The following is an 18,127-nucleotide window of genomic DNA, read 5'->3' on the forward strand; positions in this document are numbered from 1 at the left end:
CATTAAAAGGTGTTCAAACAAGTACAAGATATTTACAATAAGCAGACCTCAGTGCAAGAAAGACTCTCTCCAACACTAAAAAAAAACAAAGTCCGGCTTTAACATTAAAAGGTGTTCAAACAAGTACAAGATATTTACAATAAGCAGACCTCAGTGCAAGAAAGACTCTTTCCAACACTGAAAAGCACAAAGGCCGACTTTAACATTAAAAGGTGTAAAAACAAGTACAAGATATTTACAATAAGCAGACCTCAGTACAAGAAAGAGTCTTTCCAACACTGAAAAGCACAAAGGCCGACTTTAACATTAAAAGGTGTTCAAACAAGTACAAGATATTTACAATAAGCAGACCTCAGTGCAAGAAAGACTCTTTCCAACACTGAAAAGCACAAAGGCCGACTTTAACATTAAAAGGTGTTCAAATAAGGACAAGATATTTACAACAAGCAGACCTCAGTGCAAGAAAGACTCTTTCCAACACTGAAAAGCACAAAGGCCGATTTTAACATTAAAAGGTGTTCAAACAAGTACAAGATATTTACAATAAGCAGACCTCAGTGCAAGAAAGCGTCTTTCCAACACTGAAATGCACAAAGGCCGACTTTAACATTAAAAGGTGTAAAAACAAGTAAAAGATATTTACAATAAGCAGACCTCAGTGCAAGAAAGACTCTTTCCAACACTGAAAAGCACAAAGGCCGACTTTAACATTAAAAGGTGTTCAAACAAGTACAAGATATTTACAATAAGCAGACCTCAGTGCAAGAAAGACTCTTTCCAACACTGAAAAGCACAGAGGCCGACTTTAACATTAAAAGGTGTTCAAACAAGTACAAGATATTTACAATAAGCAGACCTCAGTGCAAGAAAGCGTCTTTCCAACACTGAAATGCACAGAGGCTGACTTTAACATTAAAAGGTGTTCAAACAAGTACAAGATATTTACAATAAGCAGACCTCAGTGCAAGAAAGACTCTTTCCAACACTGAAATGCACAAAGGCTGACTCTAACATTAAAAGGTGTAAAAACAAGTACAAGATATTTACAATAAGCAGACCTCAGTGCAAGAAAGACTCTTTCCAACACTGAAATGCACAAAGGCCGACTTTAACATTAAAAGGTGTTCAAACAAGTACAAGATATTTACAATAAGCAGACCTCAGTGCAAGAAAGAGTCTTTCCAACAGTGAAATGAACAGAAGCCGACTTTAACATTAAAAGGTGTTCAAACAAGTACAAGATATTTACAATAAGTAGACCTCAGTGCAAGAAAGAGTCTTTCCAACACTGAAATGCACAAAGGCTGACTCTAACATTAAAAGGTGTTCAAACAAGTACAAGATATTTACAATAAGCAGACCTCAGTGCAAGAAAGACTCTTTCCAACACTGAAATGAACAGAGGCCGACTTTAACATTAAAAGGTGTAAAAACAAGTAAAAGATATTTACAATAAGTAGACCTCAGTGCAAGAAAGACTCTTTCCAACACTGAAAAGCACAGAGGCCGACTTTAACATTAAAAGGTGTAAAAACAAGTACAAGATATTTACAATAAGCAGACCTCAGTGCAAGAAAGAGTCTTTCCAACACTGAAATGAACAGAAGCTGACTTTAACATTAAAAGGTGTTCAAACAAGTACAAGATATTTACAATAAGCAGACCTCAGTGCAAGAAAGACTCTTTCCAACACTGAAAAGCACAAAGGCTGACTCTAACATTAAAAGGTGTTCAAACAAGTACAAGATATTTACAATAAGCAGACCTCAGTGCAAGAAAGAGTCTTTCCAACACTGAAATGAACAGAAGCCGACTTTAACATTAAAAGGTGTTCAAACAAGTACAAGATATTTACAATAAGCAGACCTCAGTGCAAGAAAGACTCTTTCCAACACTGAAATGAACAGAAGCCGACTTTAACATTAAAAGGTGTTCAAACAAGTACAAGATATTTACAATAAGTAGACCTCAGTGCAAGAAAGAGTCTTTCCAACACTGAAATGCACAAAGGCTGACTCTAACATTAAAAGGTGTTCAAACAAGTACAAGATATTTACAATAAGCAGACCTCAGTGCAAGAAAGACTCTTTCCAACACTGAAATGCACAAAGGAAAAATTTAACATTAAAAGGTGTAAAAACAAGTACAAGATATTTACAATAAGCAGACCTCAGTGCAAGAAAGACTCTTTCCAACACTGAAAAGCACAGAGGCTGACTTTAACATTAAAAGGTGTTCAAACAAGTACAAGATATTTACAATAAGCAGACCTCAGTGCAAGAAAGAGTCTTTCCAACACTGAAATGCACAAAGGCTGACTCTAACATTAAAAGGTGTTCAAACAAGTACAAGATATTTACAATAAGCAGACCTCAGTGCAAGAAAGCGTCTTTCCAACACTGAAATGAACAGAGGCCGACTTTAACATTAAAAGGTGTAAAAACAAGTTAAAGATATTTACAATAAGCAGACCTCAGTGCAAGAAAGCGTCTTTCCAACACTGAAAAGCACAGAGGCTGACTCTAACATTAAAAGGTGTTCAAACAAGTACAAGATATTTACAATAAGCAGACCTCAGTGCAAGAAAGAGTCTTTCCAACACTGAAATGCACAAAGGAAAAATTTAACATTAAAAGGTGTTCAAACAAGTACAAGATATTTACAAAAAGCAGACCTCAGTGCAAGAAAGCGTCTTTCCAACACTGAAAAGCACAGAGGCTGACTCTAACATTAAAAGGTGTTCAAACAAGTACAAGATATTTACAATAAGCAGACCTCAGTGCAAGAAAGAGTCTTTCCAACACTGAAATGAACAGAAGCCGACTTTAACATTAAAAGGTGTTCAAACAAGTACAAGATGTTTACAATAAGCAGACCTCAGTGCAAGAAAGACTCTTTCCAACACTGAAAAGCACACAGGCCGACTTTAACATTAAAAGCTGTAAAAACAACTACAAGATATTTACAATAAGCAGACCTCAGTGCAAGAAAGAGTCTTTCCAACACTGAAATGAACAGAAGCCGACTTTAACATTAAAAGGTGTTCAAACAAGTACAAGATATTTACAATAAGCAGACCTCAGTGCAAGAAAGCGTCTTTCCAACACTGAAAAGCACAGAGGCTGACTCTAACATTAAAAGGTGTTCAAACAAGTACAAGATATTTACAAAAAGTAGACCTCAGTGCAAGAAAGACTCTTTCCAACACTGAAAAGCACAGAAGCCGACTTTAACATTAAAAGGTGTTCAAACAAGTACAAGATATTTACAATAAGTAGACCTCAATGCAAGAAAGACTCTTTCCAACACTGAAAAGCACAAAGGCCGACTTTAACATTAAAAGGTGTAAAAACAAGTACAAGATATTTACAATAAGCAGACCTCAGTGCAAGAAAGAGTCTTTCCAACACTGAAATGAACAGAAGCCGACTTTAACATTAAAAGGTGTTCAAACAAGTACAAGATATTTACAATAAGCAGACCTCAGTGCAAGAAAGAGTCTTTCCAACACTGAAATGCACAAAGGCTGACTCTAACATTAAAAGGTGTAAAAACAAGTACAAGATATTTACAATAAGTAGACCTCAGTGCAAGAAAGACTCTTTCCAACACTGAAAAGCACAGAGGCTGACTTTAACATTAAAAGGTGTTCAAACAAGTACAAGATATTTACAATAAGCAGACCTCAGTGCAAGAAAGACTCTTTCCAACACTGAAATGCACAAAGGCTGACTCTAACATTAAAAGGTGTTCAAACAAGTACAAGATATTTACAATAAGCAGACCTCAGTGCAAGAAAGACTCTTTCCAACACTGAAATGCACAAAGGCTGACTCTAACATTAAAAGGTGTAAAAACAAGTACAAGATATTTACAATAAGCAGACCTCAGTGCAAGAAAGACTCTTTCCAACACTGAAAAGCACAAAGGACGACTTCAACATTAAAAGGTGTAAAAACAAGTACAAGATATTTACAATAAGCAGACCTCAGTGCAAGAAAGCGTCTTTCCAACACTGAAAAGCACAGAGGCTGACTCTAACATTAAAAGGTGTTCAAACAAGTACAAGATATTTACAATAAGTAGACCTCAGTGCAAGAAAGACTCTTTCCAACACTGAAAAGCACAGAGGCTGACTTTAACATTAAAAGGTGTTCAAACAAGTACAAGATATTTACAATAAGCAGACCTCAGTGCAAGAAAGAGTCTTTCCAACACTGAAAAGCACAAAGGCTGACTTTAACATTAAAAGGTGTAAAAACAAGTACAAGATATTTACAATAAGCAGACCTCAGTGCAAGAAAGAGTCTTTCCAACACTGAAATGAACAGAGGCCGACTTTAACATTAAAAGGTGTAAAAACAAGTACAAGATATTTACAATAAGCAGACCTCAGTGCAAGAAAGACTCTTTCCAACACTGAAATGCACAAAGGCTGACTCTAACATTAAAAGGTGTTCAAACAAGTACAAGATATTTACAATAAGCAGACCTCAGTGCAAGAAAGACTCTCTCCAACACTAAAAAAAAACAAAGTCCGGCTTTAACATTAAAAGGTGTTCAAATAAGGACAAGATATTTACAATAAGCAGACCTCAGTGCAAGAAAGAGTCTTTCCAACACTGAAAAGCACAAAGGCCGACTTTAACATTAAAAGGTGTAAAAACAAGTACAAGATATTTACAATAAGCAGACCTCAGTACAAGAAAGAGTCTTTCCAACACTGAAAAGCACAAAGGCCGACTTTAACATTAAAAGGTGTAAAAACAAGTACAAGATATTTACAATAAGCAGACCTCAGTACAAGAAAGAGTCTTTCCAACACTGAAAAGCACAAAGGCCGACTTTAACATTAAAAGGTGTAAAAACAAGTACAAGATATTTACAATAAGCAGACCTCAGTACAAGAAAGAGTCTTTCCAACACTGAAAAGCACAAAGGCCGACTTTAACATTAAAAGGTGTAAAAACAAGTACAAGATATTTACAATAAGCAGACCTCAGTACAAGAAAGACTCTTTCCAACACTGAAAAGCACAAAGGCCGACTTTAACATTAAAAGGTGTAAAAACAAGTACAAGATATTTACAATAAGCACACCTCAGTACAAGAAAGCGTCTTTCCAACACTGAAAAGCACAAAGGCCGACTTTAACATTAAAAGGTGTTCAAATAAGGACAAGATATTTACAACAAGCAGACCTCAGTGCAAGAAAGACTCTTTCCAACACTGAAAAGCACAAAGGCTGACTTTAACATTAAAAGGTGTAAAAACAAGTACAAGATATTTACAATAAGCAGAAAGAGTCTTTCCAACACTGAAAAGCACAAAGGCCGATTTTAACATTAAAAGGTGTTCAAACAAGTACAAGATATTTACAATAAGCAGACCTCAGTGCAAGAAAGCGTCTTTCCAACACTGAAAAGCACAAAGGCTGACTTTAACATTAAAAGGTGTTCAAACAAGTACAAGATATTTACAATAAGCAGACCTCAGTGCAAGAAAGACTCTTTCCAACACTGAAATGAACAGAAGCCGACTTTAACATTAAAAGGTGTAAAAACAAGTACAAGATATTTACAATAAGCAGACCTCAATGCAAGAAAGAGTCTTTCCAACACTGAAATGAACAGAGGCCGACTTTAACATTAAAAGGTGTAAAAACAAGTACAAGATATTTACAATAAGCAGACCTCAGTGCAAGAAAGACTCTTTCCAACACTGAAAAGCACAGAGGCTGACTTTAACATTAAAAGGTGTTCAAACAAGTACAAGATATTTACAATAAGCAGACCTCAGTGCAAGAAAGACTCTTTCCAACACTGAAAAGCACACAGGCCGACTTTAACATTAAAAGGTGTAAAAACAAGTACAAGATATTTACAATAAGCAGACCTCAGTGCAAGAAAGACTCTTTCCAACACTGAAATGCACAAAGGCCGACTTTAACATTAAAAGGTGTTCAAACAAGTACAAGATATTTACAATAAGCAGACCTCAGTGCAAGAAAGACTCTTTCCAACACTGAAAAGCACAGAGGCTGACTTTAACATTAAAAGGTGTAAAAACAAGTACAAGATATTTACAATAAGCAGACCTCAGTACAAGAAAGACTCTTTCCAACACTGAAAAGCACAAAGGCTGACTCTAACATTAAAAGGTGTAAAAACAAGTACAAGATATTTACAATAAGCAGACCTCAGTGCAAGAAAGAGTCTTTCCAACACTGAAATGAACAGAGGCTGACTTTAACATTAAAAGGTGTAAAAACAAGTAAAAGATATTTACAATAAGCAGACCTCAGTGCAAGAAAGACTCTTTCCAACACTGAAAAGCACAAAGGCTGACTCTAACATTAAAAGGTGTTCAAACAAGTACAAGATATTTACAATAAGCACACCTCAGTGCAAGAAAGACTCTTTCCAACACTGAAATGCACAAAGGAAAAATTTAACATTAAAAGGTGTAAAAACAAGTACAAGATATTTACAATAAGCAGACCTCAGTGCAAGAAAGCGTCTTTCCAACACTGAAATGAACAGAGGCCGACTTTAACATTAAAAGGTGTAAAAACAAGTAAAAGATATTTACAATAAGTAGACCTCAGTGCAAGAAAGACTCTTTCCAACACTGAAAAGCACAGAGGCTGACTCTAACATTAAAAGGTGTTCAAACAAGTACAAGATATTTACAATAAGCACACCTCAGTGCAAGAAAGAGTCTTTCCAACACTGAAATGCACAAAGGAAAAATTTAACATTAAAAGGTGTAAAAACAAGTACAAGATATTTACAATAAGCAGACCTCAGTGCAAGAAAGACTCTTTCCAACACTGAAAAGCACAGAGGCTGACTTTAACATTAAAAGGTGTTCAAACAAGTACAAGATATTTACAATAAGCAGACCTCAGTGCAAGAAAGAGTCTTTCCAACACTGAAATGAACAGAGGCCGACTTTAACATTAAAAGGTGTAAAAACAAGTAAAAGATATTTACAATAAGTAGACCTCAGTGCAAGAAAGACTCTTTCCAACACTGAAAAGCACAGAGGCTGACTTTAACATTAAAAGGTGTTCAAACAAGTACAAGATATTTACAATAAGCAGACCTCAGTGCAAGAAAGAGTCTTTCCAACACTGAAAAGCACAAAGGCCGACTTTAACATTAAAAGGTGTAAAAACAAGTACAAGATATTTACAATAAGCAGACCTCAGTGCAAGAAAGAGTCTTTCCAACACTGAAATGAACAGAAGCCGACTTTAACATTAAAAGGTGTTCAAACAAGTACAAGATATTTACAATAAGCAGACCTCAGTGCAAGAAAGAGTCTTTCCAACACTGAAATGAACAGAGGCCGACTTTAACATTAAAAGGTGTAAAAACAAGTAAAAGATATTTACAATAAGTAGACCTCAGTGCAAGAAAGACTCTTTCCAACACTGAAAAGCACAGAGGCTGACTTTAACATTAAAAGGTGTTCAAACAAGTACAAGATATTTACAATAAGCAGACCTCAGTGCAAGAAAGACTCTTTCCAACACTGAAATGCACAAAGGAAAAATTTAACATTAAAAGGTGTAAAAACAAGTACAAGATATTTACAATAAGCAGACCTCAGTGCAAGAAAGAGTCTTTCCAACACTGAAATGAACAGAAGCCGACTTTAACATTAAAAGGTGTAAAAACAAGTACAAGATATTTACAATAAGCAGACCTCAGTGCAAGAAAGAGTCTTTCCAACACTGAAATGCACAAAGGCTGACTCTAACATTAAAAGGTGTTCAAACAAGTACAAGATATTTACAATAAGCAGACCTCAGTGCAAGAAAGAGTCTTTCCAACACTGAAATGCACAAAGGCTGACTCTAACATTAAAAGGTGTTCAAACAAGTACAAGATATTTACAACAAGCAGACCTCAGTGCAAGAAAGACTCTTTCCAACACTGAAATGCACAAAGGCTGACTCTAACATTAAAAGGTGTAAAAACAAGTACAAGATATTTACAATAAGCAGACCTCAGTGCAAGAAAGACTCTTTCCAACACTGAAAAGCACAAAGGCCGACTTCAACATTAAAAGGTGTAAAAACAAGTACAAGATATTTACAATAAGCAGACCTCAGTGCAAGAAAGCGTCTTTCCAACACTGAAAAGCACAGAGGCTGACTCTAACATTAAAAGGTGTAAAAACAAGTAAAAGATATTTACAATAAGTAGACCTCAGTGCAAGAAAGAGTCTTTCCAACACTGAAAAGCACAGAGGCCGACTTTAACATTAAAAGGTGTTCAAACAAGTACAAGATATTTACAATAAGCAGACCTCAGTGCAAGAAAGAGTCTTTCCAACACTGAAATGAACAGAGGCTGACTCTAACATTAAAAGGTGTTCAAACAAGTACAAGATATTTACAATAAGTAGACCTCAGTGCAAGAAAGACTCTTTCCAACACTGAAAAGCACAGAGGCTGACTTTAACATTAAAAGGTGTTCAAACAAGTACAAGATATTTACAATAAGCAGACCTCAGTGCAAGAAAGAGTCTTTCCAACACTGAAAAGCACAGAGGCTGACTTTAACATTAAAAGGTGTTCAAACAAGTACAAGATATTTACAACAAGCAGACCTCAGTGCAAGAAAGAGTCTTTCCAACACTGAAATGAACAGAGGCTGACTCTAACATTAAAAGGTGTTCAAACAAGTACAAGATATTTACAATAAGTAGACCTCAGTGCAAGAAAGACTCTTTCCAACACTGAAAAGCACAGAGGCTGACTTTAACATTAAAAGGTGTTCAAACAAGTACAAGATATTTACAATAAGCAGACCTCAGTGCAAGAAAGAGTCTTTCCAACACTGAAATGAACAGAGGCTGACTTTAACATTAAAAGGTGTTCAAACAAGTACAAGATATTTACAATAAGCAGACCTCAGTGCAAGAAAGAGTCTTTCCAACACTGAAAAGCACAAAGGCTGACTTTAACATTAAAAGGTGTTCAAACAAGTACAAGATATTTACAATAAGCAGACCTCAGTGCAAGAAAGACTCTTTCCAACACTGAAATGAACAGAAGCCGACTTTAACATTAAAAGGTGTTCAAACAAGTACAAGATATTTACAATAAGTAGACCTCAGTGCAAGAAAGACTCTTTCCAACACTGAAATGAACAGAAGCCGACTTTAACATTAAAAGGTGTAAAAACAAGTACAAGATATTTACAATAAGCACACCTCAGTGCAAGAAAGACTCTTTCCAACACTGAAAAGCACAGAGGCTGACTTTAACATTAAAAGGTGTTCAAACAAGTACAAGATATTTACAATAAGCAGACCTCAGTGCAAGAAAGACTCTTTCCAACACTGAAAAGCACAAAGGCCGACTTCAACATTAAAAGGTGTAAAAACAAGTACAAGATATTTACAATAAGCAGACCTCAGTGCAAGAAAGCGTCTTTCCAACACTGAAAAGCACAGAGGCTGACTCTAACATTAAAAGGTGTAAAAACAAGTAAAAGATATTTACAATAAGTAGACCTCAGTGCAAGAAAGACTCTTTCCAACACTGAAAAGCACAAAGGCTGACTTTAACATTAAAAGGTGTTCAAACAAGTACAAGATATTTACAATAAGTAGACCTCAGTGCAAGAAAGACTCTTTCCAACACTGAAAAGCACAGAGGCTGACTTTAACATTAAAAGGTGTTCAAACAAGTACAAGATATTTACAACAAGCAGACCTCAGTGCAAGAAAGAGTCTTTCCAACACTGAAATGAACAGAGGCCGACTTTAACATTAAAAGGTGTAAAAACAAGTAAAAGATATTTACAATAAGCAGACCTCAGTGCAAGAAAGAGTCTTTCCAACACTGAAAAGCACAGAGGCCGACTTTAACATTAAAAGGTGTTCAAACAAGTACAAGATATTTACAATAAGCAGACCTCAGTGCAAGAAAGAGTCTTTCCAACACTGAAATGAACAGAGGCCGACTTTAACATTAAAAGGTGTTCAAACAAGTAAAAGATATTTACAATAAGCAGACCTCAGTGCAAGAAAGACTCTTTCCAACACTGAAATGAACAGAAGCCGACTTTAACATTAAAAGGTGTAAAAACAAGTACAAGATATTTACAATAAGCACACCTCAGTGCAAGAAAGACTCTTTCCAACACTGAAAAGCACAGAGGCTGACTTTAACATTAAAAGGTGTTCAAACAAGTACAAGATATTTACAATAAGCAGACCTCAGTGCAAGAAAGACTCTTTCCAACACTGAAATGCACAAAGGCTGACTCTAACATTAAAAGGTGTTCAAACAAGTACAAGATATTTACAATAAGCAGACCTCAGTGCAAGAAAGAGTCTTTCCAACACTGAAATGCACAAAGGCTGACTCTAACATTAAAAGTTGTTCAAACAAGTACAAGATATTTACAATAAGCACACCTCAGTACAAGAAAGCGTCTTTCCAACACTGAAATGCACAAAGGCTGACTTTAACATTAAAAGGTGTTCAAACAAGTACAAGATATTTACAATAAGCAGACCTCAGTGCAAGAAAGACTCTTTCCAACACTGAAAAGCACAAAGGCCGACTTTAACATTAAAAGGTGTAAAAACAAGTACAAGATATTTACAATAAGCAGACCTCAGTGCAAGAAAGAGTCTTTCCAACACTGAAAAGTACAAAGGCCGACTTTAACATTAAAAGGTGTAAAAACAAGTACAAGATATTTACAATAAGCAGACAGTGCAACAAAGACTCTTTCCAACACTGAAATGAACAGAGGCCGACTTTAACATTAAAAGGTGTAAAAACAAGTAAAAGATATTTACAATAAGCAGACGTCAGTGCAAGAAAGAGTCTTTCCAACACTGAAAAGTACAAAGGCCGACTTTAACATTAAAAGGTGTAAAAACAAGTACAAGATATTTACAATAAGCAGACAGTGCAACAAAGACTCTTTCCAAGACTAAAAAAAAACAAAGTCCGGCTTTAACATTAAAATGTGTTCAAACAAGTACAAGATATTTACAACAAGCAGACCTCAGTACAAGAAAGCGTCTTTCCAACACTGAAAACACAGAGGCCGACTTTAACATTAAAAGGTGTTCAAACAAGTACAAGATATTTACAATAAGCAGACCTCAGTGCAAGAAAGACTCTTTCCAAGACTAAAAAAAAACAAAGTCCGGCTTTAACATTAAAAGGTGTTCAAACAAGTAAAATATATTTACAACAAGCAGACCTCAGTGCAAGAAAGAGTCTTTCCAACACTGAAAAGCACAGAGGCCAACTTTAACATTAAAAGGTGTTCAAACAAGTACAAGATATTTACAACAAGCAGACCTCAGTGCAAGAAAGAGTCTTTCCAACACTGAAATGCACAAAGGCTGACTCTAACATTAAAAGGTGTTCAAACAAGTACAAGATATTTACAATAAGCAGACCTCAGTGCAAGAAAGAGTCTTTCCAACACTGAAAAGCACAGAGGCTGACTTTAACATTAAAAGGTGTTCAAACAAGTACAAGATATTTACAATAAGCACACCTCAGTGCAAGAAAGACTCTTTCCAACACTGAAAAGCACAGAGGCTGACTTTAACATTAAAAGGTGTTCAAACAAGTACAAGATATTTACAATAAGCAGACCTCAGTGCAAGAAAGACTCTTTCCAACACTGAAATGCACAAAGGCTGACTCTAACATTAAAAGGTGTAAAAACAAGTACAAGATATTTACAATAAGCAGACCTCAGTGCAAGAAAGACTCTTTCCAACACTGAAAAGCACAAAGGCCGACTTTAACATTAAAAGGTGTTCAAACAAGTACAAGATATTTACAATAAGCAGACCTCAGTGCAAGAAAGACTCTTTCCAACACTGAAAAGCACAGAGGCTGACTTTAACATTAAAAGGTGTTCAAACAAGTACAAGATATTTACAATAAGCAGACCTCAGTACAAGAAAGCGTCTTTCCAACACTGAAATGCACAAAGGCTGACTTTAACATTAAAAGGTGTTCAAACAAGTACAAGATATTTACAATAAGCAGACCTCAGTGCAAGAAAGACTCTTTCCAACACTGAAATGCACAAAGGCCGACTTTAACATTAAAAGGTGTAAAAAGAAGTACAAGATATTTACAATAAGCAGACCTCAGTGCAAGAAAGAGTCTTTCCAACACTGAAAAGTACAAAGGCCGACTTTAACATTAAAAGGTGTTCAAACAAGTACAAGATATTTACAATAAGCAGACCTCAGTGCAAGAAAGACTCTTTCCAAGACTAAAAAAAAACAAAGTCCGGCTTTAACATTAAAAGGTGTAAAAACAAGTACAAGATATTTACAATAAGCAGACCTCAGTGCAAGAAAGAGTCTTTCCAACACTGAAAAGTACAAAGGCCGACTTTAACATTAAAAGGTGTTCAAACAAGTACAAGATATTTACAACAAGCAGACCTCAGTGCAAGAAAGAGTCTTTCCAACACTGAAAAGTACAAAGGCCGACTTTAACATTAAAAGGTGTTCAAACAAGTACAAGATATTTACAATAAGCACACCTCAGTGCAAGAAAGAGTCTTTCCAACACTGAAAAGCACAGAGGCCAACTTTAACATTAAAAGGTGTTCAAACAAGTACAAGATATTTACAACAAGCAGACCTCAGTGCAAGAAAGAGTCTTTCCAACACTGAAATGCACAAAGGCTGACTCTAACATTAAAAGGTGTTCAAACAAGTACAAGATATTTACAATAAGCAGACCTCAGTGCAAGAAAGACTCTTTCCAACACTGAAAAGCACAGAGGCTGACTTTAACATTAAAAGGTGTTCAAACAAGTACAAGATATTTACAATAAGCAGACCTCAGTGCAAGAAAGACTCTTTCCAACACTGAAATGCACAAAGGCTGACTCTAACATTAAAAGGTGTAAAAACAAGTACAAGATATTTACAATAAGCAGACCTCAGTGCAAGAAAGACTCTTTCCAACACTGAAATGCACAAAGGCTGACTCTAACATTAAAAGGTGTTCAAACAAGTACAAGATATTTACAATAAGCAGACCTCAGTGCAAGAAAGAGTCTTTCCAACACTGAAATGCACAAAGGCTGACTCTAACATTAAAAGGTGTTCAAACAAGTACAAGATATTTACAATAAGCAGACCTCAGTGCAAGAAAGACTCTTTCCAACACTGAAAAGCACAGAGGCTGACTTTAACATTAAAAGGTGTTCAAACAAGTACAAGATATTTACAATAAGCAGACCTCAGTACAAGAAAGCGTCTTTCCAACACTGAAATGCACAAAGGCTGACTTTAACATTAAAAGGTGTTCAAACAAGTACAAGATATTTACAATAAGCAGACCTCAGTGCAAGAAAGACTCTTTCCAACACTGAAATGCACAAAGGCCGACTTTAACATTAAAAGGTGTAAAAAGAAGTACAAGATATTTACAACAAGCAGACGTCAGTGCAAGAAAGAGTCTTTCCAACACTGAAAAGTACAAAGGCCGACTTTAACATTAAAAGGTGTTCAAACAAGTACAAGATATTTACAATAAGCAGACCTCAGTGCAAGAAAGACTCTTTCCAAGACTAAAAAAAAACAAAGTCCGGCTTTAACATTAAAAGGTGTAAAAACAAGTACAAGATATTTACAATAAGCAGACCTCAGTGCAAGAAAGACTCTTTCCAAGACTAAAAAAAAACAAAGTCCGGCTTTAACATTAAAAGGTGTTCAAACAAGTAAAATATATTTACAACAAGCAGACCTCAGTGCAAGAAAGAGTCTTTCCAACACTGAAAACACAGAGGCCGACTTTAACATTAAAAGGTGTTCAAACAAGTACAAGATATTTACAATAAGCAGACCTCAGTGCAAGAAAGACTCTTTCCAACACTGAAAACACAGAGGCCGACTTTAACATTAAAAGGTGTAAAAACAAGTACAAGATATTTACAATAAGCAGACCTCAGTGCAAGAAAGACTCTTTCCAACACTAAAAAAAAACAAAGGCCGACTTTAACATTAACAGGTAATGTTAAATGGTAAATGGCCTGCATTTGTATAGCGCTTTACTCAGTCCCTAAGAACCCCAAAGCGCTTCACACTACATTCAGTCATTCACCCATTCACACACACATTCACACACTGGCGACGGCAAGCTACATTGTAGCCACAGCTGCCCTGGGGCGCACTGACAGAGGCGAGGCTGCCGGACACTGGCGCCACCGGGCCAGTGTGTTCAAACAAGTACAAGATATTTACAATAAGCAGACCTCACCTCAGTTTAAGAAAGGGAATTTGGGGGGGGGGGATCACCTTCCACTTCCCTGACATGCTTCACCATCCAGTTCTTCATGAGAAGAGGGGGAGGGGGAGAGGACGATGTACTCACCTTTACTGACACGCTTGGTATCAGTGTCCCATGCTTCATCAGAAGAGATGGCACTCAGGGGACTGTCATCAAGGATCTTGATGACTTCAGAAATGCTTCGTTCACGGGACGTTCAACAATGTAGTCAAGATAGCCTGTAAGGAAACGAGTTTAAAATAACATTAGGAATGTAGTAAACACCCAGTGCTAAAGCTACAGGCTTCATTTATGTCAGACTGAATGACACTTTACTTGTTCATGTGAGAAGAAAACAAGATTTCAACTATGTCCACAATCATTAAGTGAAGATCCATTTTTTAAAGAAGAGCACCAAATCTCTGCCAAGGCAGCTCACTCTGCGCACACTACACTTTTAAGGTGACAGCATTGTATTTTGTATATGTTCATTTTGTTTATTTGTTCTCTTTAAACCTTTATGCAAACACTACGTTGGAGTAGGGTAATGGATAATAGGTAGTGATTTGTAAAGAACTGGACATGAATAGCTTATTATATAAATATAGTATAGTAAATTTATAACTAACTTCGCAGCTCATTCCCTTATTTTTTTTTTTAAATTCTTTCATTAACGATGTAAAATATAACGCAACATTTAAACTCCCCATGTACCAATTCCATGTCCTAAATATTGCAATACAAAAAAGGCAGTAGAACTCCAAGCACAATTTTAAAAATAAAACACATTTTTGTAACAGTTTCAGTATTATTTTTTTTTATCATCGCATTATGTAGCTGGGAAAAAGTTATAGTTTATTTAAATGAAGCCTTTGATCCAGAGAAGAAAATGATGTTAGGACCTACAGGGGACCTGGTATGTTCACTCCTATATGTTCTACCATTGTGAGGATATGCTGTTACCATAGAAACCGATATACACATATATATGTATATTTGGGGGAGGGGGGCATTTTACGAATTTTAAGCTAATTTTAACCATTGCACTGGAAAAAAGTGTCAAATTTGAAGGCTTCAAATCAAAGTAACACCTTTTTTCACATTCATACACCAGTCGGGAATAAATTATACACCTCTCCTGGAAAATTTAAAGCATACAAGCAATTTACCGGAAAAGTCTTGGAATACACTTATTTTGATCACATTAAAACTTGATATTCAAACTGGAACTTGTTAAATTATTATAGTCATCTAGTGACTCTTAAAATAACTGAAGAAATTTTGAAATGTACCTGGTGACTGTCGACGACTGGGGGTCCACGACGAGCCATCTTCAAGCTTTGCTGTTATGATGAAACACAAGTACAAAAGATCCAAAGATGCAGTAGTTGTTGTCGCTTTCTAGTAAAAATCCGCTTTCTGTAGAAATATTCTCCAAACGTTGTCTATCCACAAGCTGAGCTTGGAGCAGGTCAAGACAAGTCCAAGAGCAAGTGTAAAGGGACGACAGGAACGGTTCAGCTGGAACCTTGTGCAGCATTCATATAGCTACAGCGGGCCTTAGTTACGGTTGCTAACATGCATGTGCACGTGATAGAACTATATGAATTGAGCCCATCGCAGTGTAATTTACAGTAAAGTTATGGTCATTTGTAGTTACTGCCTTTGTCACCCTTTATGTGGGATGTCTAATAACCATGTAGGTATATCCAGAAATAAACACAGATATTAGAAAGCAGTAAGTCAGTGCCTGAGATGTTTGCTTGAGTGAAAATCATTAGCATAGCTCATGCTAATATTACATTTTCACATTTTTCTTTTCAAAGGTAACAAAAACTTAGCGTTCTCGCTACTTACCATGCTGTAATACAGGTATATCCTAGCAATGACAACATTTAACAAATGTATTTTAAAATGCTAGCCCTGCTAATTAGCCTTAGGATTGCTTGAGGTCTTGTTTCCAGCTGACAAAAATCCTTAGAACCTAGAAACTATTATTCTTACCATTGTGCTGTGTTTATGTCATAGCAAGAACCTATAAAGATTATTGACATTTGGGCTACGTCCACACATACACGGGTATTTTTGGAAACGGAGATTTTCCGTTTTCGTTTTAAAAAATAATCCCATCCACACGTAAAGGCAGAAATTAAGGAAAACGCTGCTAGGAACATGGGAAAGCAACAGGTGGCGATATATTCCTAACCGTGCAGAAATGTTGGCCAATCAGAAGTCTAGAAGCCTCAGTGGGAAAAAGTAAACAAAGCTGGGGCATTGAAGCAGAACCGAGTTGTATGTGTGGAGGGACAGTAACTGTGTGTGTATATGTAAGCATTCAAACACTGCAGAGAGTACAATTAACAGTAATAGTATTGTAGAAATTAATTTCACCGAAACAATAATGTGGAGCACAGTGTGACGTCAAAAAATGCGCACACCTTTGACACTGCATTTTCTCGGTTTTTCTCGTCCACACCTAAACGCAAAAACTGAGTTTTCAAAAATATCCACCCTGGCCGGAGTTTTTAAAAATCTCCATGTTCAGTGACCACAAACGCCGTTTATGTGTGGACGAAAGGTGGTAAACGCATAGAAAAATCTGCATTTTCAAAAATAACCGGGTACGTGTGGATGTAGCCTGTATGATTACAGCAGCTGTGTGTTATGTCGTGGCATGTTTTAAAAATGCCACCTGAAATTTATGCAACCAGTGCAAGGAGGGGGGTTCTTGAGAGTTTTGTACTTTCATCTGATAACACATACTGTTTATGTATATTTAACACAACAGGCAAGGGATTGTGGTATAATTATAATTAACACAGATTGTGTAGTCTTTAAATAGACGAGCATTTTTAAAAGCACATATTATTTGAACACTTCAGTAACTTATTTTTAGTTTTGCTGCATATAAGTTGAATGCAACTAAATCACATTACCTTAACTTATTTCTAATTCAACACGTAATATAAACACTGTATGCTTATTTTGAAAAATAATAATTAAAACACTCCTTGTAATGCGTTGAAATCAGCCCAACTTTTATTTTTTAATTTAAATAAAGCATTTCAGCCAACATATTGGACACTGTTCTGCTGAACAACACACATATTTCCAATATTGTAGCTGGTGTTACTTAATAATTGATTATTTTATTTGTCACACAATTTAAAACTTTAATAACCTTTCAATAAAACAAAGTCTCAGATTTAATTATTCTGAAACTAAGTTCAAGCTTCCCATAACTTTTTATTGCAAGTTACATTACTAATATAATAAATATAAATGTTTTTATTGTTCATCCACAAGTGTAGTCTCTGGCTCAAACAACACAGAAGCTTGGTATGTTCGTTTGTCAGTCGAGGCATTACTGCTTGAATGCCTGTCATGAATTTAGCTCATCAAAATGCAATTGTCTGAAGAAAGTCTTTAACACTGTCCCAACTTCCCTTAAGTACAGTGGCAGTAGATGTGGGCTGGAGATGCAATGACCTTGAACCTGCAGGTGACCACACCATCTGTGATCGAGAGCTCATCTCTCCTGGTGTCCTGCAAGGAAACAACAATATTCTTTAGAACACCAAGTTATATTTGGTCTACTTATTTCATTTATCTGTGGCCGGGTTGTGGGAGCAGCAGCCTAAGCAGAGAACTCCAGACCTCCTTCTCCACATCCAGCTTATCTACGGGAACTCCATCATGTCTTGGGTCTGATTCAGGGCCTCCTCTTGGTGGGAGACGGCCAGTACACCTCACCTGGGAAACGCCCAGGAGGAATCCTTGTCAGATGCCAGAACCACTTTAACTGGCTCCTTTCGATGTGGATGAGAGAAAAAAA

The sequence above is a fragment of the Aulonocara sp. 'chitande type north' Nkhata Bay genome, linkage group LG16, assembly GCF_057382095.1.
Source record: "Aulonocara sp. 'chitande type north' Nkhata Bay isolate Kocher_YH1m ecotype deep benthic linkage group LG16, A_spYH_male_GT1.1, whole genome shotgun sequence".
Taxonomy (NCBI): domain Eukaryota; kingdom Metazoa; phylum Chordata; class Actinopteri; order Cichliformes; family Cichlidae; genus Aulonocara; species Aulonocara sp. 'chitande type north' Nkhata Bay.